At 50.5% G+C, this 16,277-nt stretch overlaps 1 long non-coding RNA gene across 1 annotated transcript; it reads right to left on the minus strand.

Moving 5' to 3' along the window:
- Positions 1-10,267: 10,267 nt before the first annotated feature.
- Positions 10,268-14,250, minus strand: LOC138406985 (uncharacterized). The gene is made up of 2 exons (XR_011240381.1): positions 11,574-14,250; positions 10,268-11,474 (listed from the first exon to the last, which is right to left on the minus strand). It is a non-coding gene; the product is annotated as an uncharacterized lncRNA (long non-coding RNA).
- Between the last annotated feature and the right edge of the window lie 2,027 nt (positions 14,251-16,277).

A 16,277-nucleotide genomic window follows, 5' to 3' on the forward strand; every position in this document is an offset into this window, starting at 1 on the left:
TGAAAATACGTCAACCGACAGAAAAGTGACAAAAAGTTGAAAAATGTCTAAAATCTCACGTACATCTAACATGTGGCACTTCAGCCACTAGGGGGCGTTTAAACAAAAAGACACTCTCAACAGACCGCCGTGAAGCAGCGTGGGATCATGGGAGTTGCTCGGATCATGTTCACGGATGAGTTCATGTATTACAGTTTTATTTAGGTTACGATGAGACACGCTAACAGGCTAACAGCTAACAGTCGTTTGAAGCTGTAGTGGAGACGCACAACCCCTAACCCTTATATCTTTAAATGTTGGTTCTGTTCCACCGAGGCTGCGTCAGCTGATCTCAGCTACTCGAGCTGGTCACAGGTTTGGATTTCCACGTGACTGACGTCTCATTGGCTCGGCTCCACCTGTGTTTCTTCTTTGTCACAAACGACCACCTCCCTCCAGTCAGCCTCAGCTCGACCAGGACCTGGACTCTGCCGTGTTATTAGCACCATTGTGCCGTCGTGCCGCATGGTGGGCCGCCATTCATCTGGACCCAGGCGGTGAATGAGGGGCCGGAGGGAGGAGGAGGGAGATTAGGGCCCCGGGATGAAGCCGGGTTGGGCCCCATTGTGCTCTGGCGGAGGGAGCGGCTGGATCCGCAGCAGCAGGGCAGCTTCCGCTTGTTGTCGCTCGTGGAGGGGGCTCACGGGGGGGCCGGGGGCCCCACAGCCAAACCTGCCCGTGGATTATTAACACCGGGCGTCCCCTGTCTTTATCGAGGGACAGAGGATGAAGACCTCTGATTCTCACCAGGTCACGGGACGGAGCAGGACGTCCAGGTCCAGTGAGAAGGTTTTCAGAAACACGTTCCCTCTTCGTCTCGACGCTCAGAGCGTTAACGACGGTCATGTTCAGAGAAACGATCAGAACGAACTTTCCCTCCACTTTCCTGGAGAGAAAGTAGTGTGATGCTCAGAGGAGAGGGTGAGGAAGAGGGTGAGGAGAGGGTGAGGAAGAGGAGAGGGTGAGGAGGGGAAGAGGAGGGGAAGAGGAGGGGAAGAGGAGGGGGTGAGGAAGAGGGTGAGGAGAGGAAGAGGAGAGGGTGAGGAGAGGGTGAGGAAGAGGGTGAGGAGGGGAAGAGGAGGGGGTGAGGAAGAGGAGGGGGTGAGGAAGAGGAGGGGGGGACGTGACGCTGCTGCTGAGAGTGTGGCTCAGAATGAAAATCAGTTCAGGAAGATGAACTCAGGATTGACCAGCAGCAGCTCCGGCCACTAGAGGTCAGTAATCAGCTGTGAGGACGACGAACTTGAAAAATCCTGGTCCAAACTTTAACCTGTGAACTTGACTTCACAACATCTGGACTTTGTGTTTCATCATCTGTGAACTGTTCGACAGATGAAGAGAAATATATAGAAATATAACATGTTATACTCACCTCCACGGTGTGTGTGTGTGTGTGTGTGTGTGAGTGTGTGTGTGAGAGTGTGAGTGTGTGTGTGTGTGTGTGTGTGTGTGTGTGTGTGTGTGTGTGTGTGTGTGTGTGTGTGAGAGTGTGTGTGTGTGTGGAGGGGAAGGTGCAGCCTTCACCCCAGGCCACTGTCCTGTGTGTGTGAGTGGGGGGGGTGTATATCACATGGCTGTCTGCCTCATCCATCACTGAAAGGATGTGAGAGTGTGTGTGAGTGTGTGTGTGTGTGTGTTTGTGTGTGTTGTATTAAATATTCAGGAGAAGCTTCTTCTTGAATCTCGTCTCCAGATTTCCACATTTCTTTCGTCCTCGTGTGTCTCTCGTCTTTTCTGATCTCCAGATAAATTAGCGTCCGCTCCTTGTGTGCGTTACAGGTAACTAATAGCAGAAAGGTCAGAGGTCAGCAGAGGTAATGAAATATCCCTGTGACCCTGCGGTGGTCAGGTACGATGCTCGACAGGAAAGAGGAGAAGCTGCGGAGATGGGCGGAGGTGTAGTGATTTGTTTTTTGCTCCTGACAGAGTGAAGTGAATTATCGTCTGTTCTCTGGTTACTGTTCTCGCCGCCGCTCGTTTCTCTGGATGAATTTTTTATCAGGCCTCCTCAAAATTTGGATAAGTTTAAATATTAATGCTACATATCGCTCACCATCAGCCCCGGGGGGGTGGGGGCAGGGCCCTGCTCGTCAGACTACAACATGTCCGACCCGCTCTCACACACGAACGCCGACCTTTGTTTTAATCCGGATCACGTTAAAGGTGTTGAACGAATTAACGGGCTGATCACAGGAGGATGAAGCAGCGTTAATTAAAAAACAGTCTTTGTGTCCATTTCAATCTCTTAGTTTTCAGTTGTTCATCGTCGAGGAAAAGAAGAAGAAGTTTCCTTGGATTCTGATTTAAACGTTTACATCAACGCACACATGATGTTTAACACAGAGACGATGGACTCAGCTGCTGACGTCTTCATGTGTCGGAACAAAAATCTATATTTAACATTTATTCAGCATCATTTTCCTTCTTGTTATCAACACATGATTTTTCTCTCCCTGATCTCGAGCACATCGTCGTTTACAGAGAAGACGAATGAAGAAATAATGACGACAGTTTGACTAAACACGATTACAAAACAGACAAATAAACCTGTGTTGCTTCACGACGAGCTGATTCACTTTGACATTTTAAAAAGATTGTGAAACAAACCACTTCCTCCTCTTCTGGTCAGACGTCCTGGTAACAACTGACGACACCAAGTTTCACTGGAACAGGTTCCTTTAAATTTCTGTGTAAACACCTACATCCTCCGTCAGCGTCACCCTCAGGTGCTTCCTCCGCCACCGCCGGTCCGAGTGCCCTCGGGCAAGACACTGAGCCCGCTGACGAGCCTGTGGCTCTCCGACTGGCGCCTGCGCCGCTCCCGGCCCCGCCGTGTTTCGCTCGGGCCTTTTGTTCAGGAGCAGCTGACTGGCCGCCGCGAGATCCGTGATATTTCCAGTCTTTGTGTTCACTGTAACACGACTGGAGGGGGAACGTGAGAAGAGTGTGTGTGTGTGTGTGTGTGTGTGTGTGGAAGGACGACATATCATCGTGTGATATCAGACGTTGTTCTCACCTGGACTGAAAAAGGAGCGAAGGCGTGAAGTTCAACGCGAGGACACTTGTTTTTATCTGCATGTTTTCCGTCCGTCCCACTCTTGTGAACACGACACCTCAACAACGCCTCGAGGGAATTTCTTCAAATCCAGTGCAAACGTTCACTTGGATCCAAAGATGAACTGATTAGAATTTGGTGGCCCTGCCCTGAAGAGATGGAGGTATTTCCTGTGTGACGGTGTCAGGTGTGCACGCAGGGAAACAAAGGTTCCGGCGGTGCACGTCTGGGAGACGGGCCCGTCAGGAGCTTTCTGACCGCGGTGTCTCGTGCACACGCTGACCTGCAGAATTCTTGATTGTCGTTGAAGTTTGGTTTCCTTACGTAGAATCTGTTCTTTCACTCGTGACGAGTGGTTGGGTGTAATTAGAAGCAGGTGCCTGTGAATATTAAAAATCTTATTTTAATTCCAGCATGAAAACCATTTTTCCTTCCAAGCTGCAGACTGAGTCAAAAGCCTCCAGACTGTTTCCAGGACGAACCAGAGGAGACAAATGGGAATTCCATCTCATTTTGTAAATATCACTGCACCAGATTCACAAAGTCCTGTTTTCACAGATGGAGCCGAGTTGATTAGAAGAGTGTTTGTGCGCGAGCGTGTTTGAGGATCCGACCCTGATACCGAGAGAAACCGCAGAACAGCCTTAAATTCCTAAATCGACATTGTTACAAGCAATTTGTGAAGGTCAGAGGTCGCAGCACTTTGACGGATGACGTATGACCCCGAAGCAGCCGCGAGGAAGCGGAGAAAAGTGACGAGTGAGGAAAAGATTTATTGCAGCTCCGACCAGAGGGACTGGAGAGCATTAATATGGGAATAATTAGGAAACGCTGGCAGCAGACCAAGTCCGCAAATATTTAGGCTCTGAAGTTCTTCCTCAGCAGCCGCAGCTCGGAGCTGGATCACAAACAAGCGCTCGGCTTCTGGTCAGCGCTGACGTCTCTGTGCAGCGTCCTGACCGACACACCAGGAAGTTGTCCAACACGTCTCCTGCTGAGTCATGTGTTTCTCCGTCGTATAAATACAGACGCTCGGTAAACACACACACACCCTCGACGATTAAAGATCATCTTTATCTGGGACACTTGACCCCACAGCTGTCCCGTTAGCAGCCCGCCGTCTGAGCCCCGCGAGACGCTTCCTCTGCATTCCAGCCGCAGAGAGGAATCTCTGTCTGAGGACCATCGTCCAATAGAGTGCGGCGCACATGTTTGTGTAAGGAGAGAGGAACCGCCATCATCCATCCACCTGGACGTCTGCACCAGTTGGCCGCGTGCAGTCTCAGGCGGGGGAACGTGTCTGTTCCAGGCTCCAGATGCGTCCGACCCCGCTCCATAATTCAGCACAGGCCTCGCAGATCAAGGCATTTCCTCTGAACCCCCCCCCCCGACATCCATCCCAACTTTCATTAAAGCCCCGGTACAGCAGAGAGCGAGGGCGCTGGCGGCTGAGTCGCTCGGCGGCAGCGTCGCTCGGTTTGACATGTGCTCGCGTCTGCGGGACCAGGCTGGAATTCCTCGCCATCTGGGGTCGAGGAAATGAGGCAGCGGGACCCCGAGCTGAGAAAAGATTGTAATAAGCACAGAGGCCGAACACAGCGCCGCGATAACGGAGACGTATTGACTCCGGACACAAACAAATCAAACTCAGTAATGAGCTGGGAGAGGAAGCGATGGTGCAGTGAACATTTCAGCCTGTGAGGGACGCTGTCACAGCTTCGGACGGTTGTGTTGACGTTACGTCTCTTTGTGGAGGAGGTGTGTGTGTGTGTGTGTGTGTGTGTGTGTGTGTGTGTGTGTGTGTGGAGGGAAAGGTCAGAGCGTTTCCTTTGTTTTCTCTCTCCCCTCATCTTTTTCTTCTGTTCCCACGCCGCGGCTGATGAATCACAATCACGCCATCTCACTTTGAACCTCAGCGGCAGGCGGCCGGCCCTCTCGCCCTCCTCTCAGATAGATGCATTTGATGACAAGCGGCGCTCCGTTGCGTCTGAGACGCGGCGCTCTGACATGTCATCGACGTCTGGCCGGCGGCCTGCCTGCCCGCCCGCCCGCCCTGTCATTCAACCAGCGGCGGACGCGAGGCCTGCCGCTTCCTGACTGGTGGCTCCGTGCTCCGGGTCTAAAGGTCACAGCGGCATTTTTTTCGAGCGGCGATAAGCTGCTGTTTGACCTTATCGCTGCAGCGGCTTAGACTGAGCTTTGTGACATATGATATGAAAGCCGCAGGATGAAAGAGTCTCCTCCACACGTCAGAGCCTCCGTCCACCACAACAACGTATGCATTACATCACCTGCACGGCCGAGGGGACGGCTCCGGCTCTAATCCTCAGCTTCTCAGCTTCTGAACCCAAACGCTCTCATTGAAACCTGAAGATGAAACAAGGATCAAAAACTCCAACATCTGTGACATCAGTCCTCTCAGTGTTGTTCATCAACGGAACTTCTCAGCAGTTTGGATTGGATCGAAATCTCTCTCCGTCCGGGAATCACTTTCTTTTTTCCTTTGCACTTTGGAAACTGAACCTCGGAGCTCCAGGAAGTTTCTCAAACAAAGAGGATCGAGCTCGGAGTGGAGCCGCCGCTGGGTCCAACTGGACGCCATCGGCTGGACGTTTTCCAGACAATTCTAAAGAGACCGTGAACGTGCAGATGGTCCCCTGAGGAATGTCCTCCAGCAGGAACCTGTGGATGAGCAGAGGGACGTCTGTCCCTGCAGCGGCCGGGGAGAGACGGGTTCTGTGGCGGCGTCAGGACCTGGAGGTGCAGAACAGGTGCAGAGCTGCAGGGACGGACCTGGAACACACTGACACTCTTTGATCCAGGAGAGAAGAACCCGATCCAACAGCTTGGATTCTGAGCATCAGCTCGGCGGAAACGTTTTAGAGTCGCTTTTTATTTACCCATCGTTTCTAAAAACTCAGAAAACAAGTCAGAACTCGAGTCGGTTCTCCAGCTGCTCATTGTTTGCATCTTGCTGTAAGTGGTTTCCTGAAGTTCAGGGGAGTTGAAAGGTCAGAGGTCATTGAGGCGATGGAGAACACTTCCTGTCGTGTCCCGAGCTCGGTGAAGAATAAAAACCGTCCAATAAAACTGAAGGAAACTGGTTCTCGACACAACGAGGCTTTACGACACCTTTTAAACACAGACACCGAGGGGTCGCCTTTCAAAGACAGCAGCTTCTTCTGCTGCGGCTCTTTCATGTCTGGACGCCGCTCAAGTCCACGTCCAAGGCTGCGGCGGGCGGGGGCGGGGGCGGGGGTGTCCAAACAAGCCTGAGTAACCTGAGAGCGCTGACCTGGGCGATCGAGGGGGGGGGGGGGCGGGGGATCAGCCCTCATCAGGGGCGGGGTTATCGCTCCACATCTCTGGACCTTTTCCAGCCCACTCCGCCTCTGCTTGACCCCCCCGACCTCGCTGCTTCATGTGCCGCCGCTGTCCTCGCTCTGTTCTCTGTCTGTGTGTGTTAATGTGTGTTTGTGTGTGTGTGTGTGAGTGTGTGTCTGTGTGTGTGTGTGTGTGTGTGTGAGTGTGTGATGTTTTAATAGATTAAACTCATGAAATACACAAATGAAACCTTGAAAGTACACGTGAGGATAAAAGTTATTTTAAAGAACGTAATAAAACTTTTTTTCTGTTAGAATGAGAAGAAGCAGAAGAGCTGCTGCTGAAACAAACTGTTCAGATTCTTCATGTTTTAAAGTTTCTGCTGAACACTGGAGATAAACTCTGGTTGTTAAGAACTGATCTCAGTTCAGCTTCACTCTTCACCTGGAGCTGATGGAGACTCTCAGTCACTTGTTCTCTGAGGAGATGAACCCACTCAGCAGAGAGAGAGAACAGACGCTCAGCGAGCGAAGGAGGAAACGTTCTCCACCTTCACACATCACATTTATTTGTCTCACCTCTTCTGTGTGTGTGTGTGTGTGTGTGTGTGTGTGTGTGTGTGTGTGTGTGTGTGAGCCCTGAGGCCGGACGATTCACAAATATCATCGATAAAGTTGTTTATCTGATGCAAAAGCTGCTGACGTCAGAAACCCGTGTGGACGAGGGGAAAGTGTGAAGCTGCGGAAATTCTTCAGATTCAGTCGGTGCTCGTCAGAGTCCTCCCCCCCGACACTGGATCCGCTCCCCTGAGTTTACTCTGGACGGTTACGTCCTCTCATTGGCTCTTTATGATCATTTTTACGGGAATAGAAACCTCTCCCTCTGCTTATTTTACCCACGACCCCCCGTGACCTCCCCTCGCCGCGCAGGAGTCGGCCGGCCGCGCTTCCACCGCGCCTCCCGGGAGGGCTGGCAGGGATTCACAGAGCCGCCTGTCACAGTGTTGATGCTAAACGTACAAATGTTCGGCTCCAGAGTGACTTTAAAAGGGAAACATGTGTTTGGGCCCAGGCAGGAATGATGAGGTGGCGCAGACGTGCACTCAGCTCCGTGAGGACACAAACGTCCAGCGTAAGAATGTCAAGTATTCTCTTCCACGCTGTAAACAGAGCGGGCCTCGGCGTGTCGATGTCCGGGAGCTGCAGCGGTTCAGAGCTGGCCGCGGCTGACGTTTTGCTTTTTAAGCGTTTGGGCTGAAGCTGCTGCGCAGGTCGGCTCGGAGCGAGAGCGAGATTACAATCCCAGCTGGGAGCAGAGATCCGAGCTTCACCGCTGACGGAACCAGAGGAACTGAGCTGCTTCTGAAAACTGACGAGGAGGATGGGAGGATAGGTTGAATTGGCTTGGTCGCTATGGTTACGCCTGGCGTTGCTCTTACTCTACTTCCTGTTTACGCCTCACGACCAGAGCCGGTGAAACACTCGGAGGCTGTTTTAGTTTGAAGGTCAAACCCTGACGCCTCAGTTGTTCCTTCTATTTTCATAACGTCCTAAATATTCAAACGCGCCCTCAGTTTATTTCACTTGTCCAAAGAAAATAATCTGAAGGAGAGACATTACCTGTTGACGTGGACGTTATTGCGTTGAAACGCGATATCTCCGTCTTATTAACTTCAGGTTCTGTCTGTTACCGAACACTAAATGTTGTTTTTTAATAAAGCAAAGTGAAAAAAATCCGTCCGCAGCTTAAGATCGCGTTAACGATTCGTTATCTTCTAAATTTCAGACGTTGACGGACGATCTCGTCTCTGTGTGAGACAGACAACGTGGTTTCATGTGATGAGCGGACACATTAGTTGATTTAAACCTGTAGATGCAGAGTTCATGTATTTATTTCTTTTGTTTTCAGGGACGCTCAGCGACGATGAGTTAAAAAGGGAGGGAGTGGATGAATCAGACATTTTTGCAGTTTGAGTGGATGACGACACATTAAGACAGAAATGTCTCAGGACTTGAGCTTTTAAATGAGAAATACATGGAGATGAAAAGAATCTGTTCCCGTCCTGCGTTTCCTCCCGAACAGCCCGAGTCCTCTGACAAGGTGAAAAGGTCATTTTTCATTTGCTCGTGAGGTCAGAGCGGCGCGGCCGAGGCCACTTGTCTCACACGACGTCCCACTCCATCAAATCAGCAGCGGTCGTTGAGTTTAGTGTTCGAGAGTTAACACGACGGTTTGAAGTGGGGAGGGCAGAGGCCGCAGCGACGCCGGGTCTAAAGGACGGCGGGTTCAGCTTTGAGGTTTGGGCGTCAGGGTCTGAGAGGCGGGATTAAATGAAGGGTCCGGAGCCTCGCTGGGGGGTTGAGACGGACTTGAGAGCGTCTGCTCCCCTCTCGAGTGGCGGGCAGCTGCAGCAGGAATTCCTCCTGTTACAGCCCCGTCAGCCGGCACCTCTTAAAACCGGACGGGACGATTGCGAGCGGCACGCCCGGGCCTCAACCTCGGCTCGGCCCGGCTCGGAGAGGGACCGGCTCTTTACCACCACTCACCCCATGGATCACTTTAACTGCGCCGCTGACAAGGTTTTAGGCCGACGAGCAGTCGGAGCTCAGAGATGTGTGCGATGCGGCCACCTCACTCTGCTCAGGTTTGATGCGGAGGAGGCGAAGGGTCCGTACTTCCTGTTTGGTTCCGAGCTGTGTAACCTTCTTCTGATTGAACTCTTCATCACGTGATCGTTGGAACAGATTCAGCTTCTGTCTCAAACCATGACAGTGCAGGTTTGCAGACGTAACTTCTCTGGTTTTTCTTCTCTTCGTGACGACGATGGAATTTCCTGGTTCTCAATTCTTTTTTAAGATTCTCGGTATCTTTGTTCTTCTTTTTGTGTCGTTCATTAGAAACCTACATTTGAACTTCCTGAGGTTGTGGGATTTTCTCCCACTGAAGTTCAGTGAATCCTCCTCGTAATATTTAGGAAGCCACATCTTGTGTCTTGCTCAGTGGTTTCTCTGAGGTCGGGAGGACAGAGAGAGAGACGGACAGACAGAGAGGACAGACAGAGACGGAGGACAGACAGAGTTTCACAGCTCAACTTTCTCACAGTCTAATGGGATTCCTCCAGATTTACGCTCACTAAGCCTGGAGACAGAGTCCAGCGCCTGACGAAGAGGAGGAAATAAAACCAGTTCAATGAATGAGTGAATGATCGTCTCTCTTCCTCCCTTGCATCACCTCCTCATCTCCGTCCCCTCTGCTTCTTGTACATCTTCTCTCTTCTTCTCACCTCCTCCTCCTCCTCACCCTGTTTGCTGTGCTGATCTTCATTAATGTTTCTATGATTCTTTATTTTATTTCCATAAACAGTTCATCCTCCGTCTTTAATAAATTTATAGAAAAAGACGAAATGACAAATTAAATAAATTGAATAAAGCGAAAAATGAACAAAGTAAAGACAATGAAGACCAAACTAGAGAGGGGGGAGGAGGGGGGAGGAGGGGGGATGTGTTTGTAGAGGAGGAGTGTGTGTGTGTGTGTGTGGGGGGGGGGGGGTCTTTGATGAATTGCTCCAGGGGTCAAGTTCACGAGGTTGGCGTGCGTAGAAATCCGCGAGGCTTATCTCTCTAAAGAGACACGACGCAGATAGAGAGGGGGGGGGGGCGCTGTGCGTCCATCTGGTACCGAGGGGTGGGGCGGGGGGGCAGAGGGAGGAGGAGGTGACAGATTCTGTAATCAGGTGAATTTAAAACTTAATTTTATAAAAGTTTTCTTTCCTCCTCCATGAAAATATTGAATCCACTCGTGACCATCGGAGTCTTTTAAAGAAATGAGGACGTTTGATGTTTGCTGAACTTTTATTGGACAAACTTTATTGGTTGTCGGAGACGAGGTTCAAACAGAAGACGTTATTCAAACTTCATATTAAAAACCACAGAACTACTTTTGAATAAAGATGGAGGTAAGAAACATTCAGGAAGTTCTTCTCCTGACATTAAATCAAGAGTTAAGATTAAAAGAGTGAAACAGGAACTGAAATCAATATTTCTTTCCTCTATTGATTCCTGATTTTATTTTGTTAGTCACGTTGTGTTAAAACAGGACGTGAAACTCATGCGTCATCCTGCGTCGTGTGTGTAGCTGAAGACTCTTCGATGAAGTAACAGTGGGCGTTCATGTGTCCCTGCAGAGTCTGGACGTGTGGACGCCTGGACGCCAGCTCACTGCGTCTCCATCAGTGGAAGTTTTTCACAGCGTCACAGCTTCAGTGTCGTGGAAGAATCATCTCTAACTCGTGTGATCGTTCCTCCGTCATGTCTCCATGTCTCCATGTCTCCATGTCTTCATGTCTCCATGTCTTCATGTCTCCATGTCTCCATGTTCTCTGATCTGATGATCCTCCTGGTTTCCCTTTTTAAAAAGACGTTGAAGGAAACAGGATGAGGACGTGGACGGAGCTCGGTTCAGTGTTTGACTTGTTTCTCAGTTCTGTCCGTGGAAGCATCCGTTCTGCTGAAGTTCCCCTGAGCATGACGCTCCAGCACCCCCCCACCACCTCTGACCTCTGACCTCTGACCTCCCTACAGGAGGAGCTGCAGCGGTTTGATTTACAGAAGAATTCATCTTCTGAATCTTCCTTCGTTACTGAACTAGAGAAAGTAATCAGTTACTCTCGTAGCTGCTTTGATCCCTCGAGCTTCATCTCTCCGTCTCTGTGAAACGACCTCTGATCGTATGAACTGTGTGGTTTTGCACGTTCGTTACCGATGATGTCGGACGCTCTGCCTCCTCGGTGACGGGTCACATGACCTTCAGATGATCAGACGGTTGTCTTGATGTGCAGCGTCTCCTGACGGGGGGGAAACCACAGCTCGGTTTGAGGCGGCGGACGTTAACCGAGTCCAGCTGCGTCGCTCACACAGCCGCACGGTGTCAAAGACAAATTGAATCCTCCTGATCCGGGACGTCCCCTCGTCTGAGTGCGGCGCTCTGTGCTGCGGCGTGGCGGTTCGAGCCTCGCAGGAAATGAACCGCAGCTCTGAGTGAATGATGGATGAGGGTTCTGTTCTCAGCAGGTTGAGTTATAGAGAAGAAGAATGGTTCAGTTTAGTGAGTCCAACGAAACCCTGTCACATTTCAGCTCTTCAAGAAATGTACGAACCACGCAGAGCATCCAGAGCTGCAACGTGTCCCTCCGCCCAGCTGCACATGGTAGATCTCAGAGGAAGAAACAGGAAGTGTCAGTGATTCATTGGAAAACTCATGAACCGTTTAATCTTTAACGGTTTTCACACACTATCAGATATGTCGTCACTTGTCATCTTCCGACCCTGACGTCTGTTTGTCCTGACGGTGAAGTGATGGTCCATCTCTTCAGAGTCCTCCTGGTCCCGTGTCCTCCTGGTCCCGTGTCCTCCTGGTCCCGTGTCTTCCTGGTCCCGTGTCCTCCTGGTCCCATGTCCTCCTGGTCCCATGTCCTCCTGGTGTCCAGCTCAGTTTTTCCGTCCTCGTGTACCACGTTTGGACTTTGACCCTGTCGTCCTCTGCGTGTCTCCGTCCGTCCCACGCTCTCAAGGTTTTCCAGTTTCTCGAGGGACACTCACACTTCACTGTCTGTCTGTTTGTCCCCGTGGAGACGAGAATCTAATGGGATCCAGTCCGCGGCCGTGGAGGACGCGGCGACACCATTACCGAGCTCTCGGAGAGGACGTTTGATGAGGGCGCGATGGCTTTCATGGTGCAGGGAGGGGGGCGGGCTTTAAACATGTGGCCAACGTGTGGCTTGAACTCTCTCTGAACCCCCCTCGCCACCGCGCCGCTGCATGGGAGTCATTAGCCAGTGTGCAGGGAGGCGGAGGGAGGGTGTTTACGTCGCTGGCGTGCAGTCGTACGCTGCGGTGTGTGAACACGGACGGAACACGAGGGGTTTGGCGACTTCAAAGACGTCCGAGAGGGTTGGACTGTGTTTGCCTGCTGCTCGGAGGCTGATGGACGAGGCCTGTGGCTGCGTCGAATCAAACGACTCCTAATTTATTTTATTGCTTTCTTATTTCATTTAAAGGCTTCAAGGAGAATTAGGCCTTTTTACAACTTGGGTTTTATGTCTTTGAGACTTTTGATGATTTCCCCTCTTGATCTGACGTCGTGTTGCTTCATATAAATCAGTCACGTTGCTTTTAATATATCATCCTGTGGGTTTTTAATCTTCAGAGTTACAACGTTTTCTCCAGAAAGAAACAGAAAAACAAATAACGTCGCACAGGAAACCACAAAAAGCTTCAGTCACCGATGACTCACAGTGAAATAGTTGAATTCTAATGCTTTCATTTAAAGCAGCCAACCTCATTCCAACCTCATTCTGTTAAACACAACATTTAAATCTGGCTCCGCTTGCTGACGACTGGTCAGTCTGCTGTAACCATAGAAACAGCGATGAGGCCGGAAACAGAAGTAAAGCAGGAGACTCTGCTGAAACGATTTGAGCCGCAGAGGATCAGAAGTAAAGATCTCTGGATATTTCAGGTTCTGGAAGTTTTGTTGATTCCAGTTTTAAGCCGGAGGCTCGTCCTGTTTCCTCGTCCACATCAAACCTTGACGAAGCAGAATCTCGGTTGTTAAGTTGTTTGTGTTTTTCCTCGTTCGGTTTCCTCCCCCGACGGGCCTCCCTTTTGTTTTCATTCGCGCCGTTAATCGATTTACGCTAATCAGCTAATGAATCGTTTAATCCACCAACAGATTACAGGAGGCTGGCGGGGGAGGCAGCCGCTGTCGTGGCTCTGATGCGACGACTCACTCGTCTGCTTCTCAGCGACACCTCGTGGGAGCGGGCGGCCGCTCGCTGCCAGACGCCTCGTCGCTGGTTCAGAAAGAAGAAGAAGTAGAAGCTGAGCGGAGAAGCTGCAGTAATCGTGCTGTAGCGCAGACAGCTGGCACGTCTGATCCCCACAGATTGGTTTTAGTGGCACAAATAAAGCTGATTAGCACCATGTCGCTAGTCCCACTAACCTGTCACAGACACCGCTGCCCTCGGAACGCCGCGTCACCGTGTGTGAGAGGACGAACGTGTAAATATATATTTCACGGTTTCACGCACATCACCTCTGTTCTCGTGTCCCGGTCCTTCGGTTTCCTCGGACGCAGCTTTGGGCTGAAGCTGCGTGACGCCAGCGTTTGTTTTGCACTTGAACCCGTCCTCGCCGTCCCTCGAGTTCCCGCCCAAAAAAGGCGTCTCGTACTGAGCTGAGCGCTGAGGGGGGATGAGCTCTTGTGAAAGCGGCGTGGGCGGAGGACAGACACGGCGTCAATTAGCTGGAGGTAAACACAGATGGGGGGTTTTCTTCCAGTGGCAGGTGGGAAGGCTCAGGACGTCCCCTCGGGGGGGTCGGCCGGGGTCACACCCTCGTTTTTTCCGACGCCTCGCCGAGCTGGACTTCCTGTAACTTTGAATTTATTCATGAAAAGCTTTTGACGGGAGAGTCGGACCTGAGGTGGGCGGAGCTCAGTGTGAAGGGGTAAGGACGTGAGACAAGGTCGTTTTTAAAAGTCGTGAAACTGGTCCCAGACTTTTGATCCGTTCGGAGTTTGACAGAATTGAATGTGTTCAGGAAAAACACTTGTTGCTCCAGAGACACGAAGTTTGTCTCCGTTAAGATGAGTGAGTGAAGGAGTGAGTGAAGGAGTGAGTGAAGGAGTGAGTGAGTGAAGGAGTGAGTGAAGGAGTGAGTGAGTGAAGGAGTGAGTGAAGGAGTGAGGTCATCTTCTAGATGAGATGAGGAACTGCTCTCGTCCTCGAGCTGCAGCTGGAACCTGAGAAAACAAACGTCTCCTTTGGTTTGAAGACGTCGATGGACACTTACGTCTTTTAGTTTAAAGTCTGAGGGACGAGTGGACGCAGCGCTCAAACATAAAACCTGTTTTCTCTGGTTCTGGATTCTGATTCAAAGTGTGTAGACGTGTGAGAAGTAAGAGTTGGACTGAATGTGTCTGCAGGTCCAACGTCAGAGCTTCAGTTCCTCTTTCTGTCAGGAAGCCGCCGCACGTCCTCAAGAGTTTGTGAGAAGTCATTTTACCCTGAGAGCAGAAAAAAGACTCATGACGACAGACGTGTGTGCTCAGTTTTTTTGAAGTGCACAAACGCTCTGAAGTGGCGTTCTAATCTGGCGGCCTGGTGGTCGCACCAGTTGCATCCCGACCACATCTGAAGCGCCGCGCGGCAGCTCGGGATGATTTCTCACCGATCAGATTACAGGGTTGGACGTTCCTGCAGTGATCTGTTGGCCCAACACACACAACGTCCCGATCCGCCTTACAGACGGACGCAGCGTCGCCTGAGAAGCTCTTCCAGGATCGGAATATTTGGGGAGCTACGACTGGAGCGCTGTGCGACCCTGTGTCGTGTTTCTCCCTCTGCTCGTGTTCAAAAAGCTGGAGAAAGAAAGTTTGTCCTCAAACTAAACGCAGTGAAAAGGCAGGTATCTGGTGTCCTCACTTAAAAGGTGAAAATCAACCTCTGTGGCTTCAACAGAGCTGCCCATTGTCTGACGCTCTACAAAAGCCACCTTCCGAAGACAGAGTTTAAAGCAGCCAGTCCAGATTGAGTTACGATGTATCTGCCGCGCCGCTGCCAAGTTTTCAATTGTGTTTCATGTCGGTTTTCAGAATGAACAAAGCCGGCTACAGTTGAACTGCGGGTTAAGAAGAGAGCGGAAGGGAACTGCAGAGATGTACAGTCCGATATTTTCCTGCCGCATTCTTCACCGCTATGAAAGTAATCTCTGATCAAACACACAAAAGTGACTGGAAGGTGCGTCCTGCGGCGGCGGCGGCGGCTCCGCCAGCCTCCGCCCACTTCCCTCGATGACTGGTGACGTGGAACAGGACTTAATCCTCGAGTCCTCCGGTCCTCAGGGAGACGCACTGAAATATAGAGGAAAGAGGAGGCTGGAGACAAATACGTGTTCACCCGTCTGAGAAAGAGACGCTTTTTGGCGTCGTCACGTGCCGCCGCCATCACCTCTTTGTAAGACGGTCACCGAAGCACAATGAATCCTGGGAATTGTTTACAGTTGAAGGAGCGTTCAACGGGAACAGTCTTGCTGCTGTTAACAGAAGTTTTAAATCTGAAACATTCACACTTTGTTTAATCCCAAAGACACGAAGATGAGTTTCAAACACTTTTCATTTGTTCTCAAGTTGACGAGTCGGCCAAAGTCAGAATTGATCAAAAGTCCTTTTGAAAGTTTCTGAGCTTCTGAAGCAGCTAAAAGTTTAAACTCCTGCGACTGTCAAACGTCTGCTCACAGAATCACTTCCTGATGTGGCTCCACCTGAGTCTGACACGAAAACTGGAGAATAAAACACAACAGGAGTTCAAATTTATCTATTTATATAAATATATGTATTTATATAAATATATGTATTTATATATGAGGGGGCGTGAAGGATGACCGTCTCGTCTCTGCACAGACTGACGCCACCGTGGCTAATGCTAATCAGGACTTAGCAGCAGAATGAATTCCTTGATAGATGATTAATCTGTGATAAGATTTTAATGGCTTAATGTTCCTTCAGTCATTAATCTGCTAAGAAGCGTCTTTGTACTGATTTGATCAGCAGGACCGACGCATCACTTTAATTAATCACCCCGGGGGTGTTGTCCTGCAGCCATATGACCGCGGAGGACGTCCTGGACACGCCGCCGTCCCCCCCACACGGACACATCTCAAACTGAGCCACCTCCATGTCCTCGACTGGGACTTGAGTTCATTTCATGTCTGAAAAACCAGAATCATACAAAACCTTTATTTGGTTTTTCTAAAATGAACTTTTTATTTATTTTAAGTGTTAAATGGTAAATATCGTAAAT

This window comes from Paralichthys olivaceus, chromosome 24 (assembly GCF_024713975.1).
Source record: "Paralichthys olivaceus isolate ysfri-2021 chromosome 24, ASM2471397v2, whole genome shotgun sequence".
In the NCBI taxonomy this organism is placed as follows: domain Eukaryota; kingdom Metazoa; phylum Chordata; class Actinopteri; order Pleuronectiformes; family Paralichthyidae; genus Paralichthys; species Paralichthys olivaceus.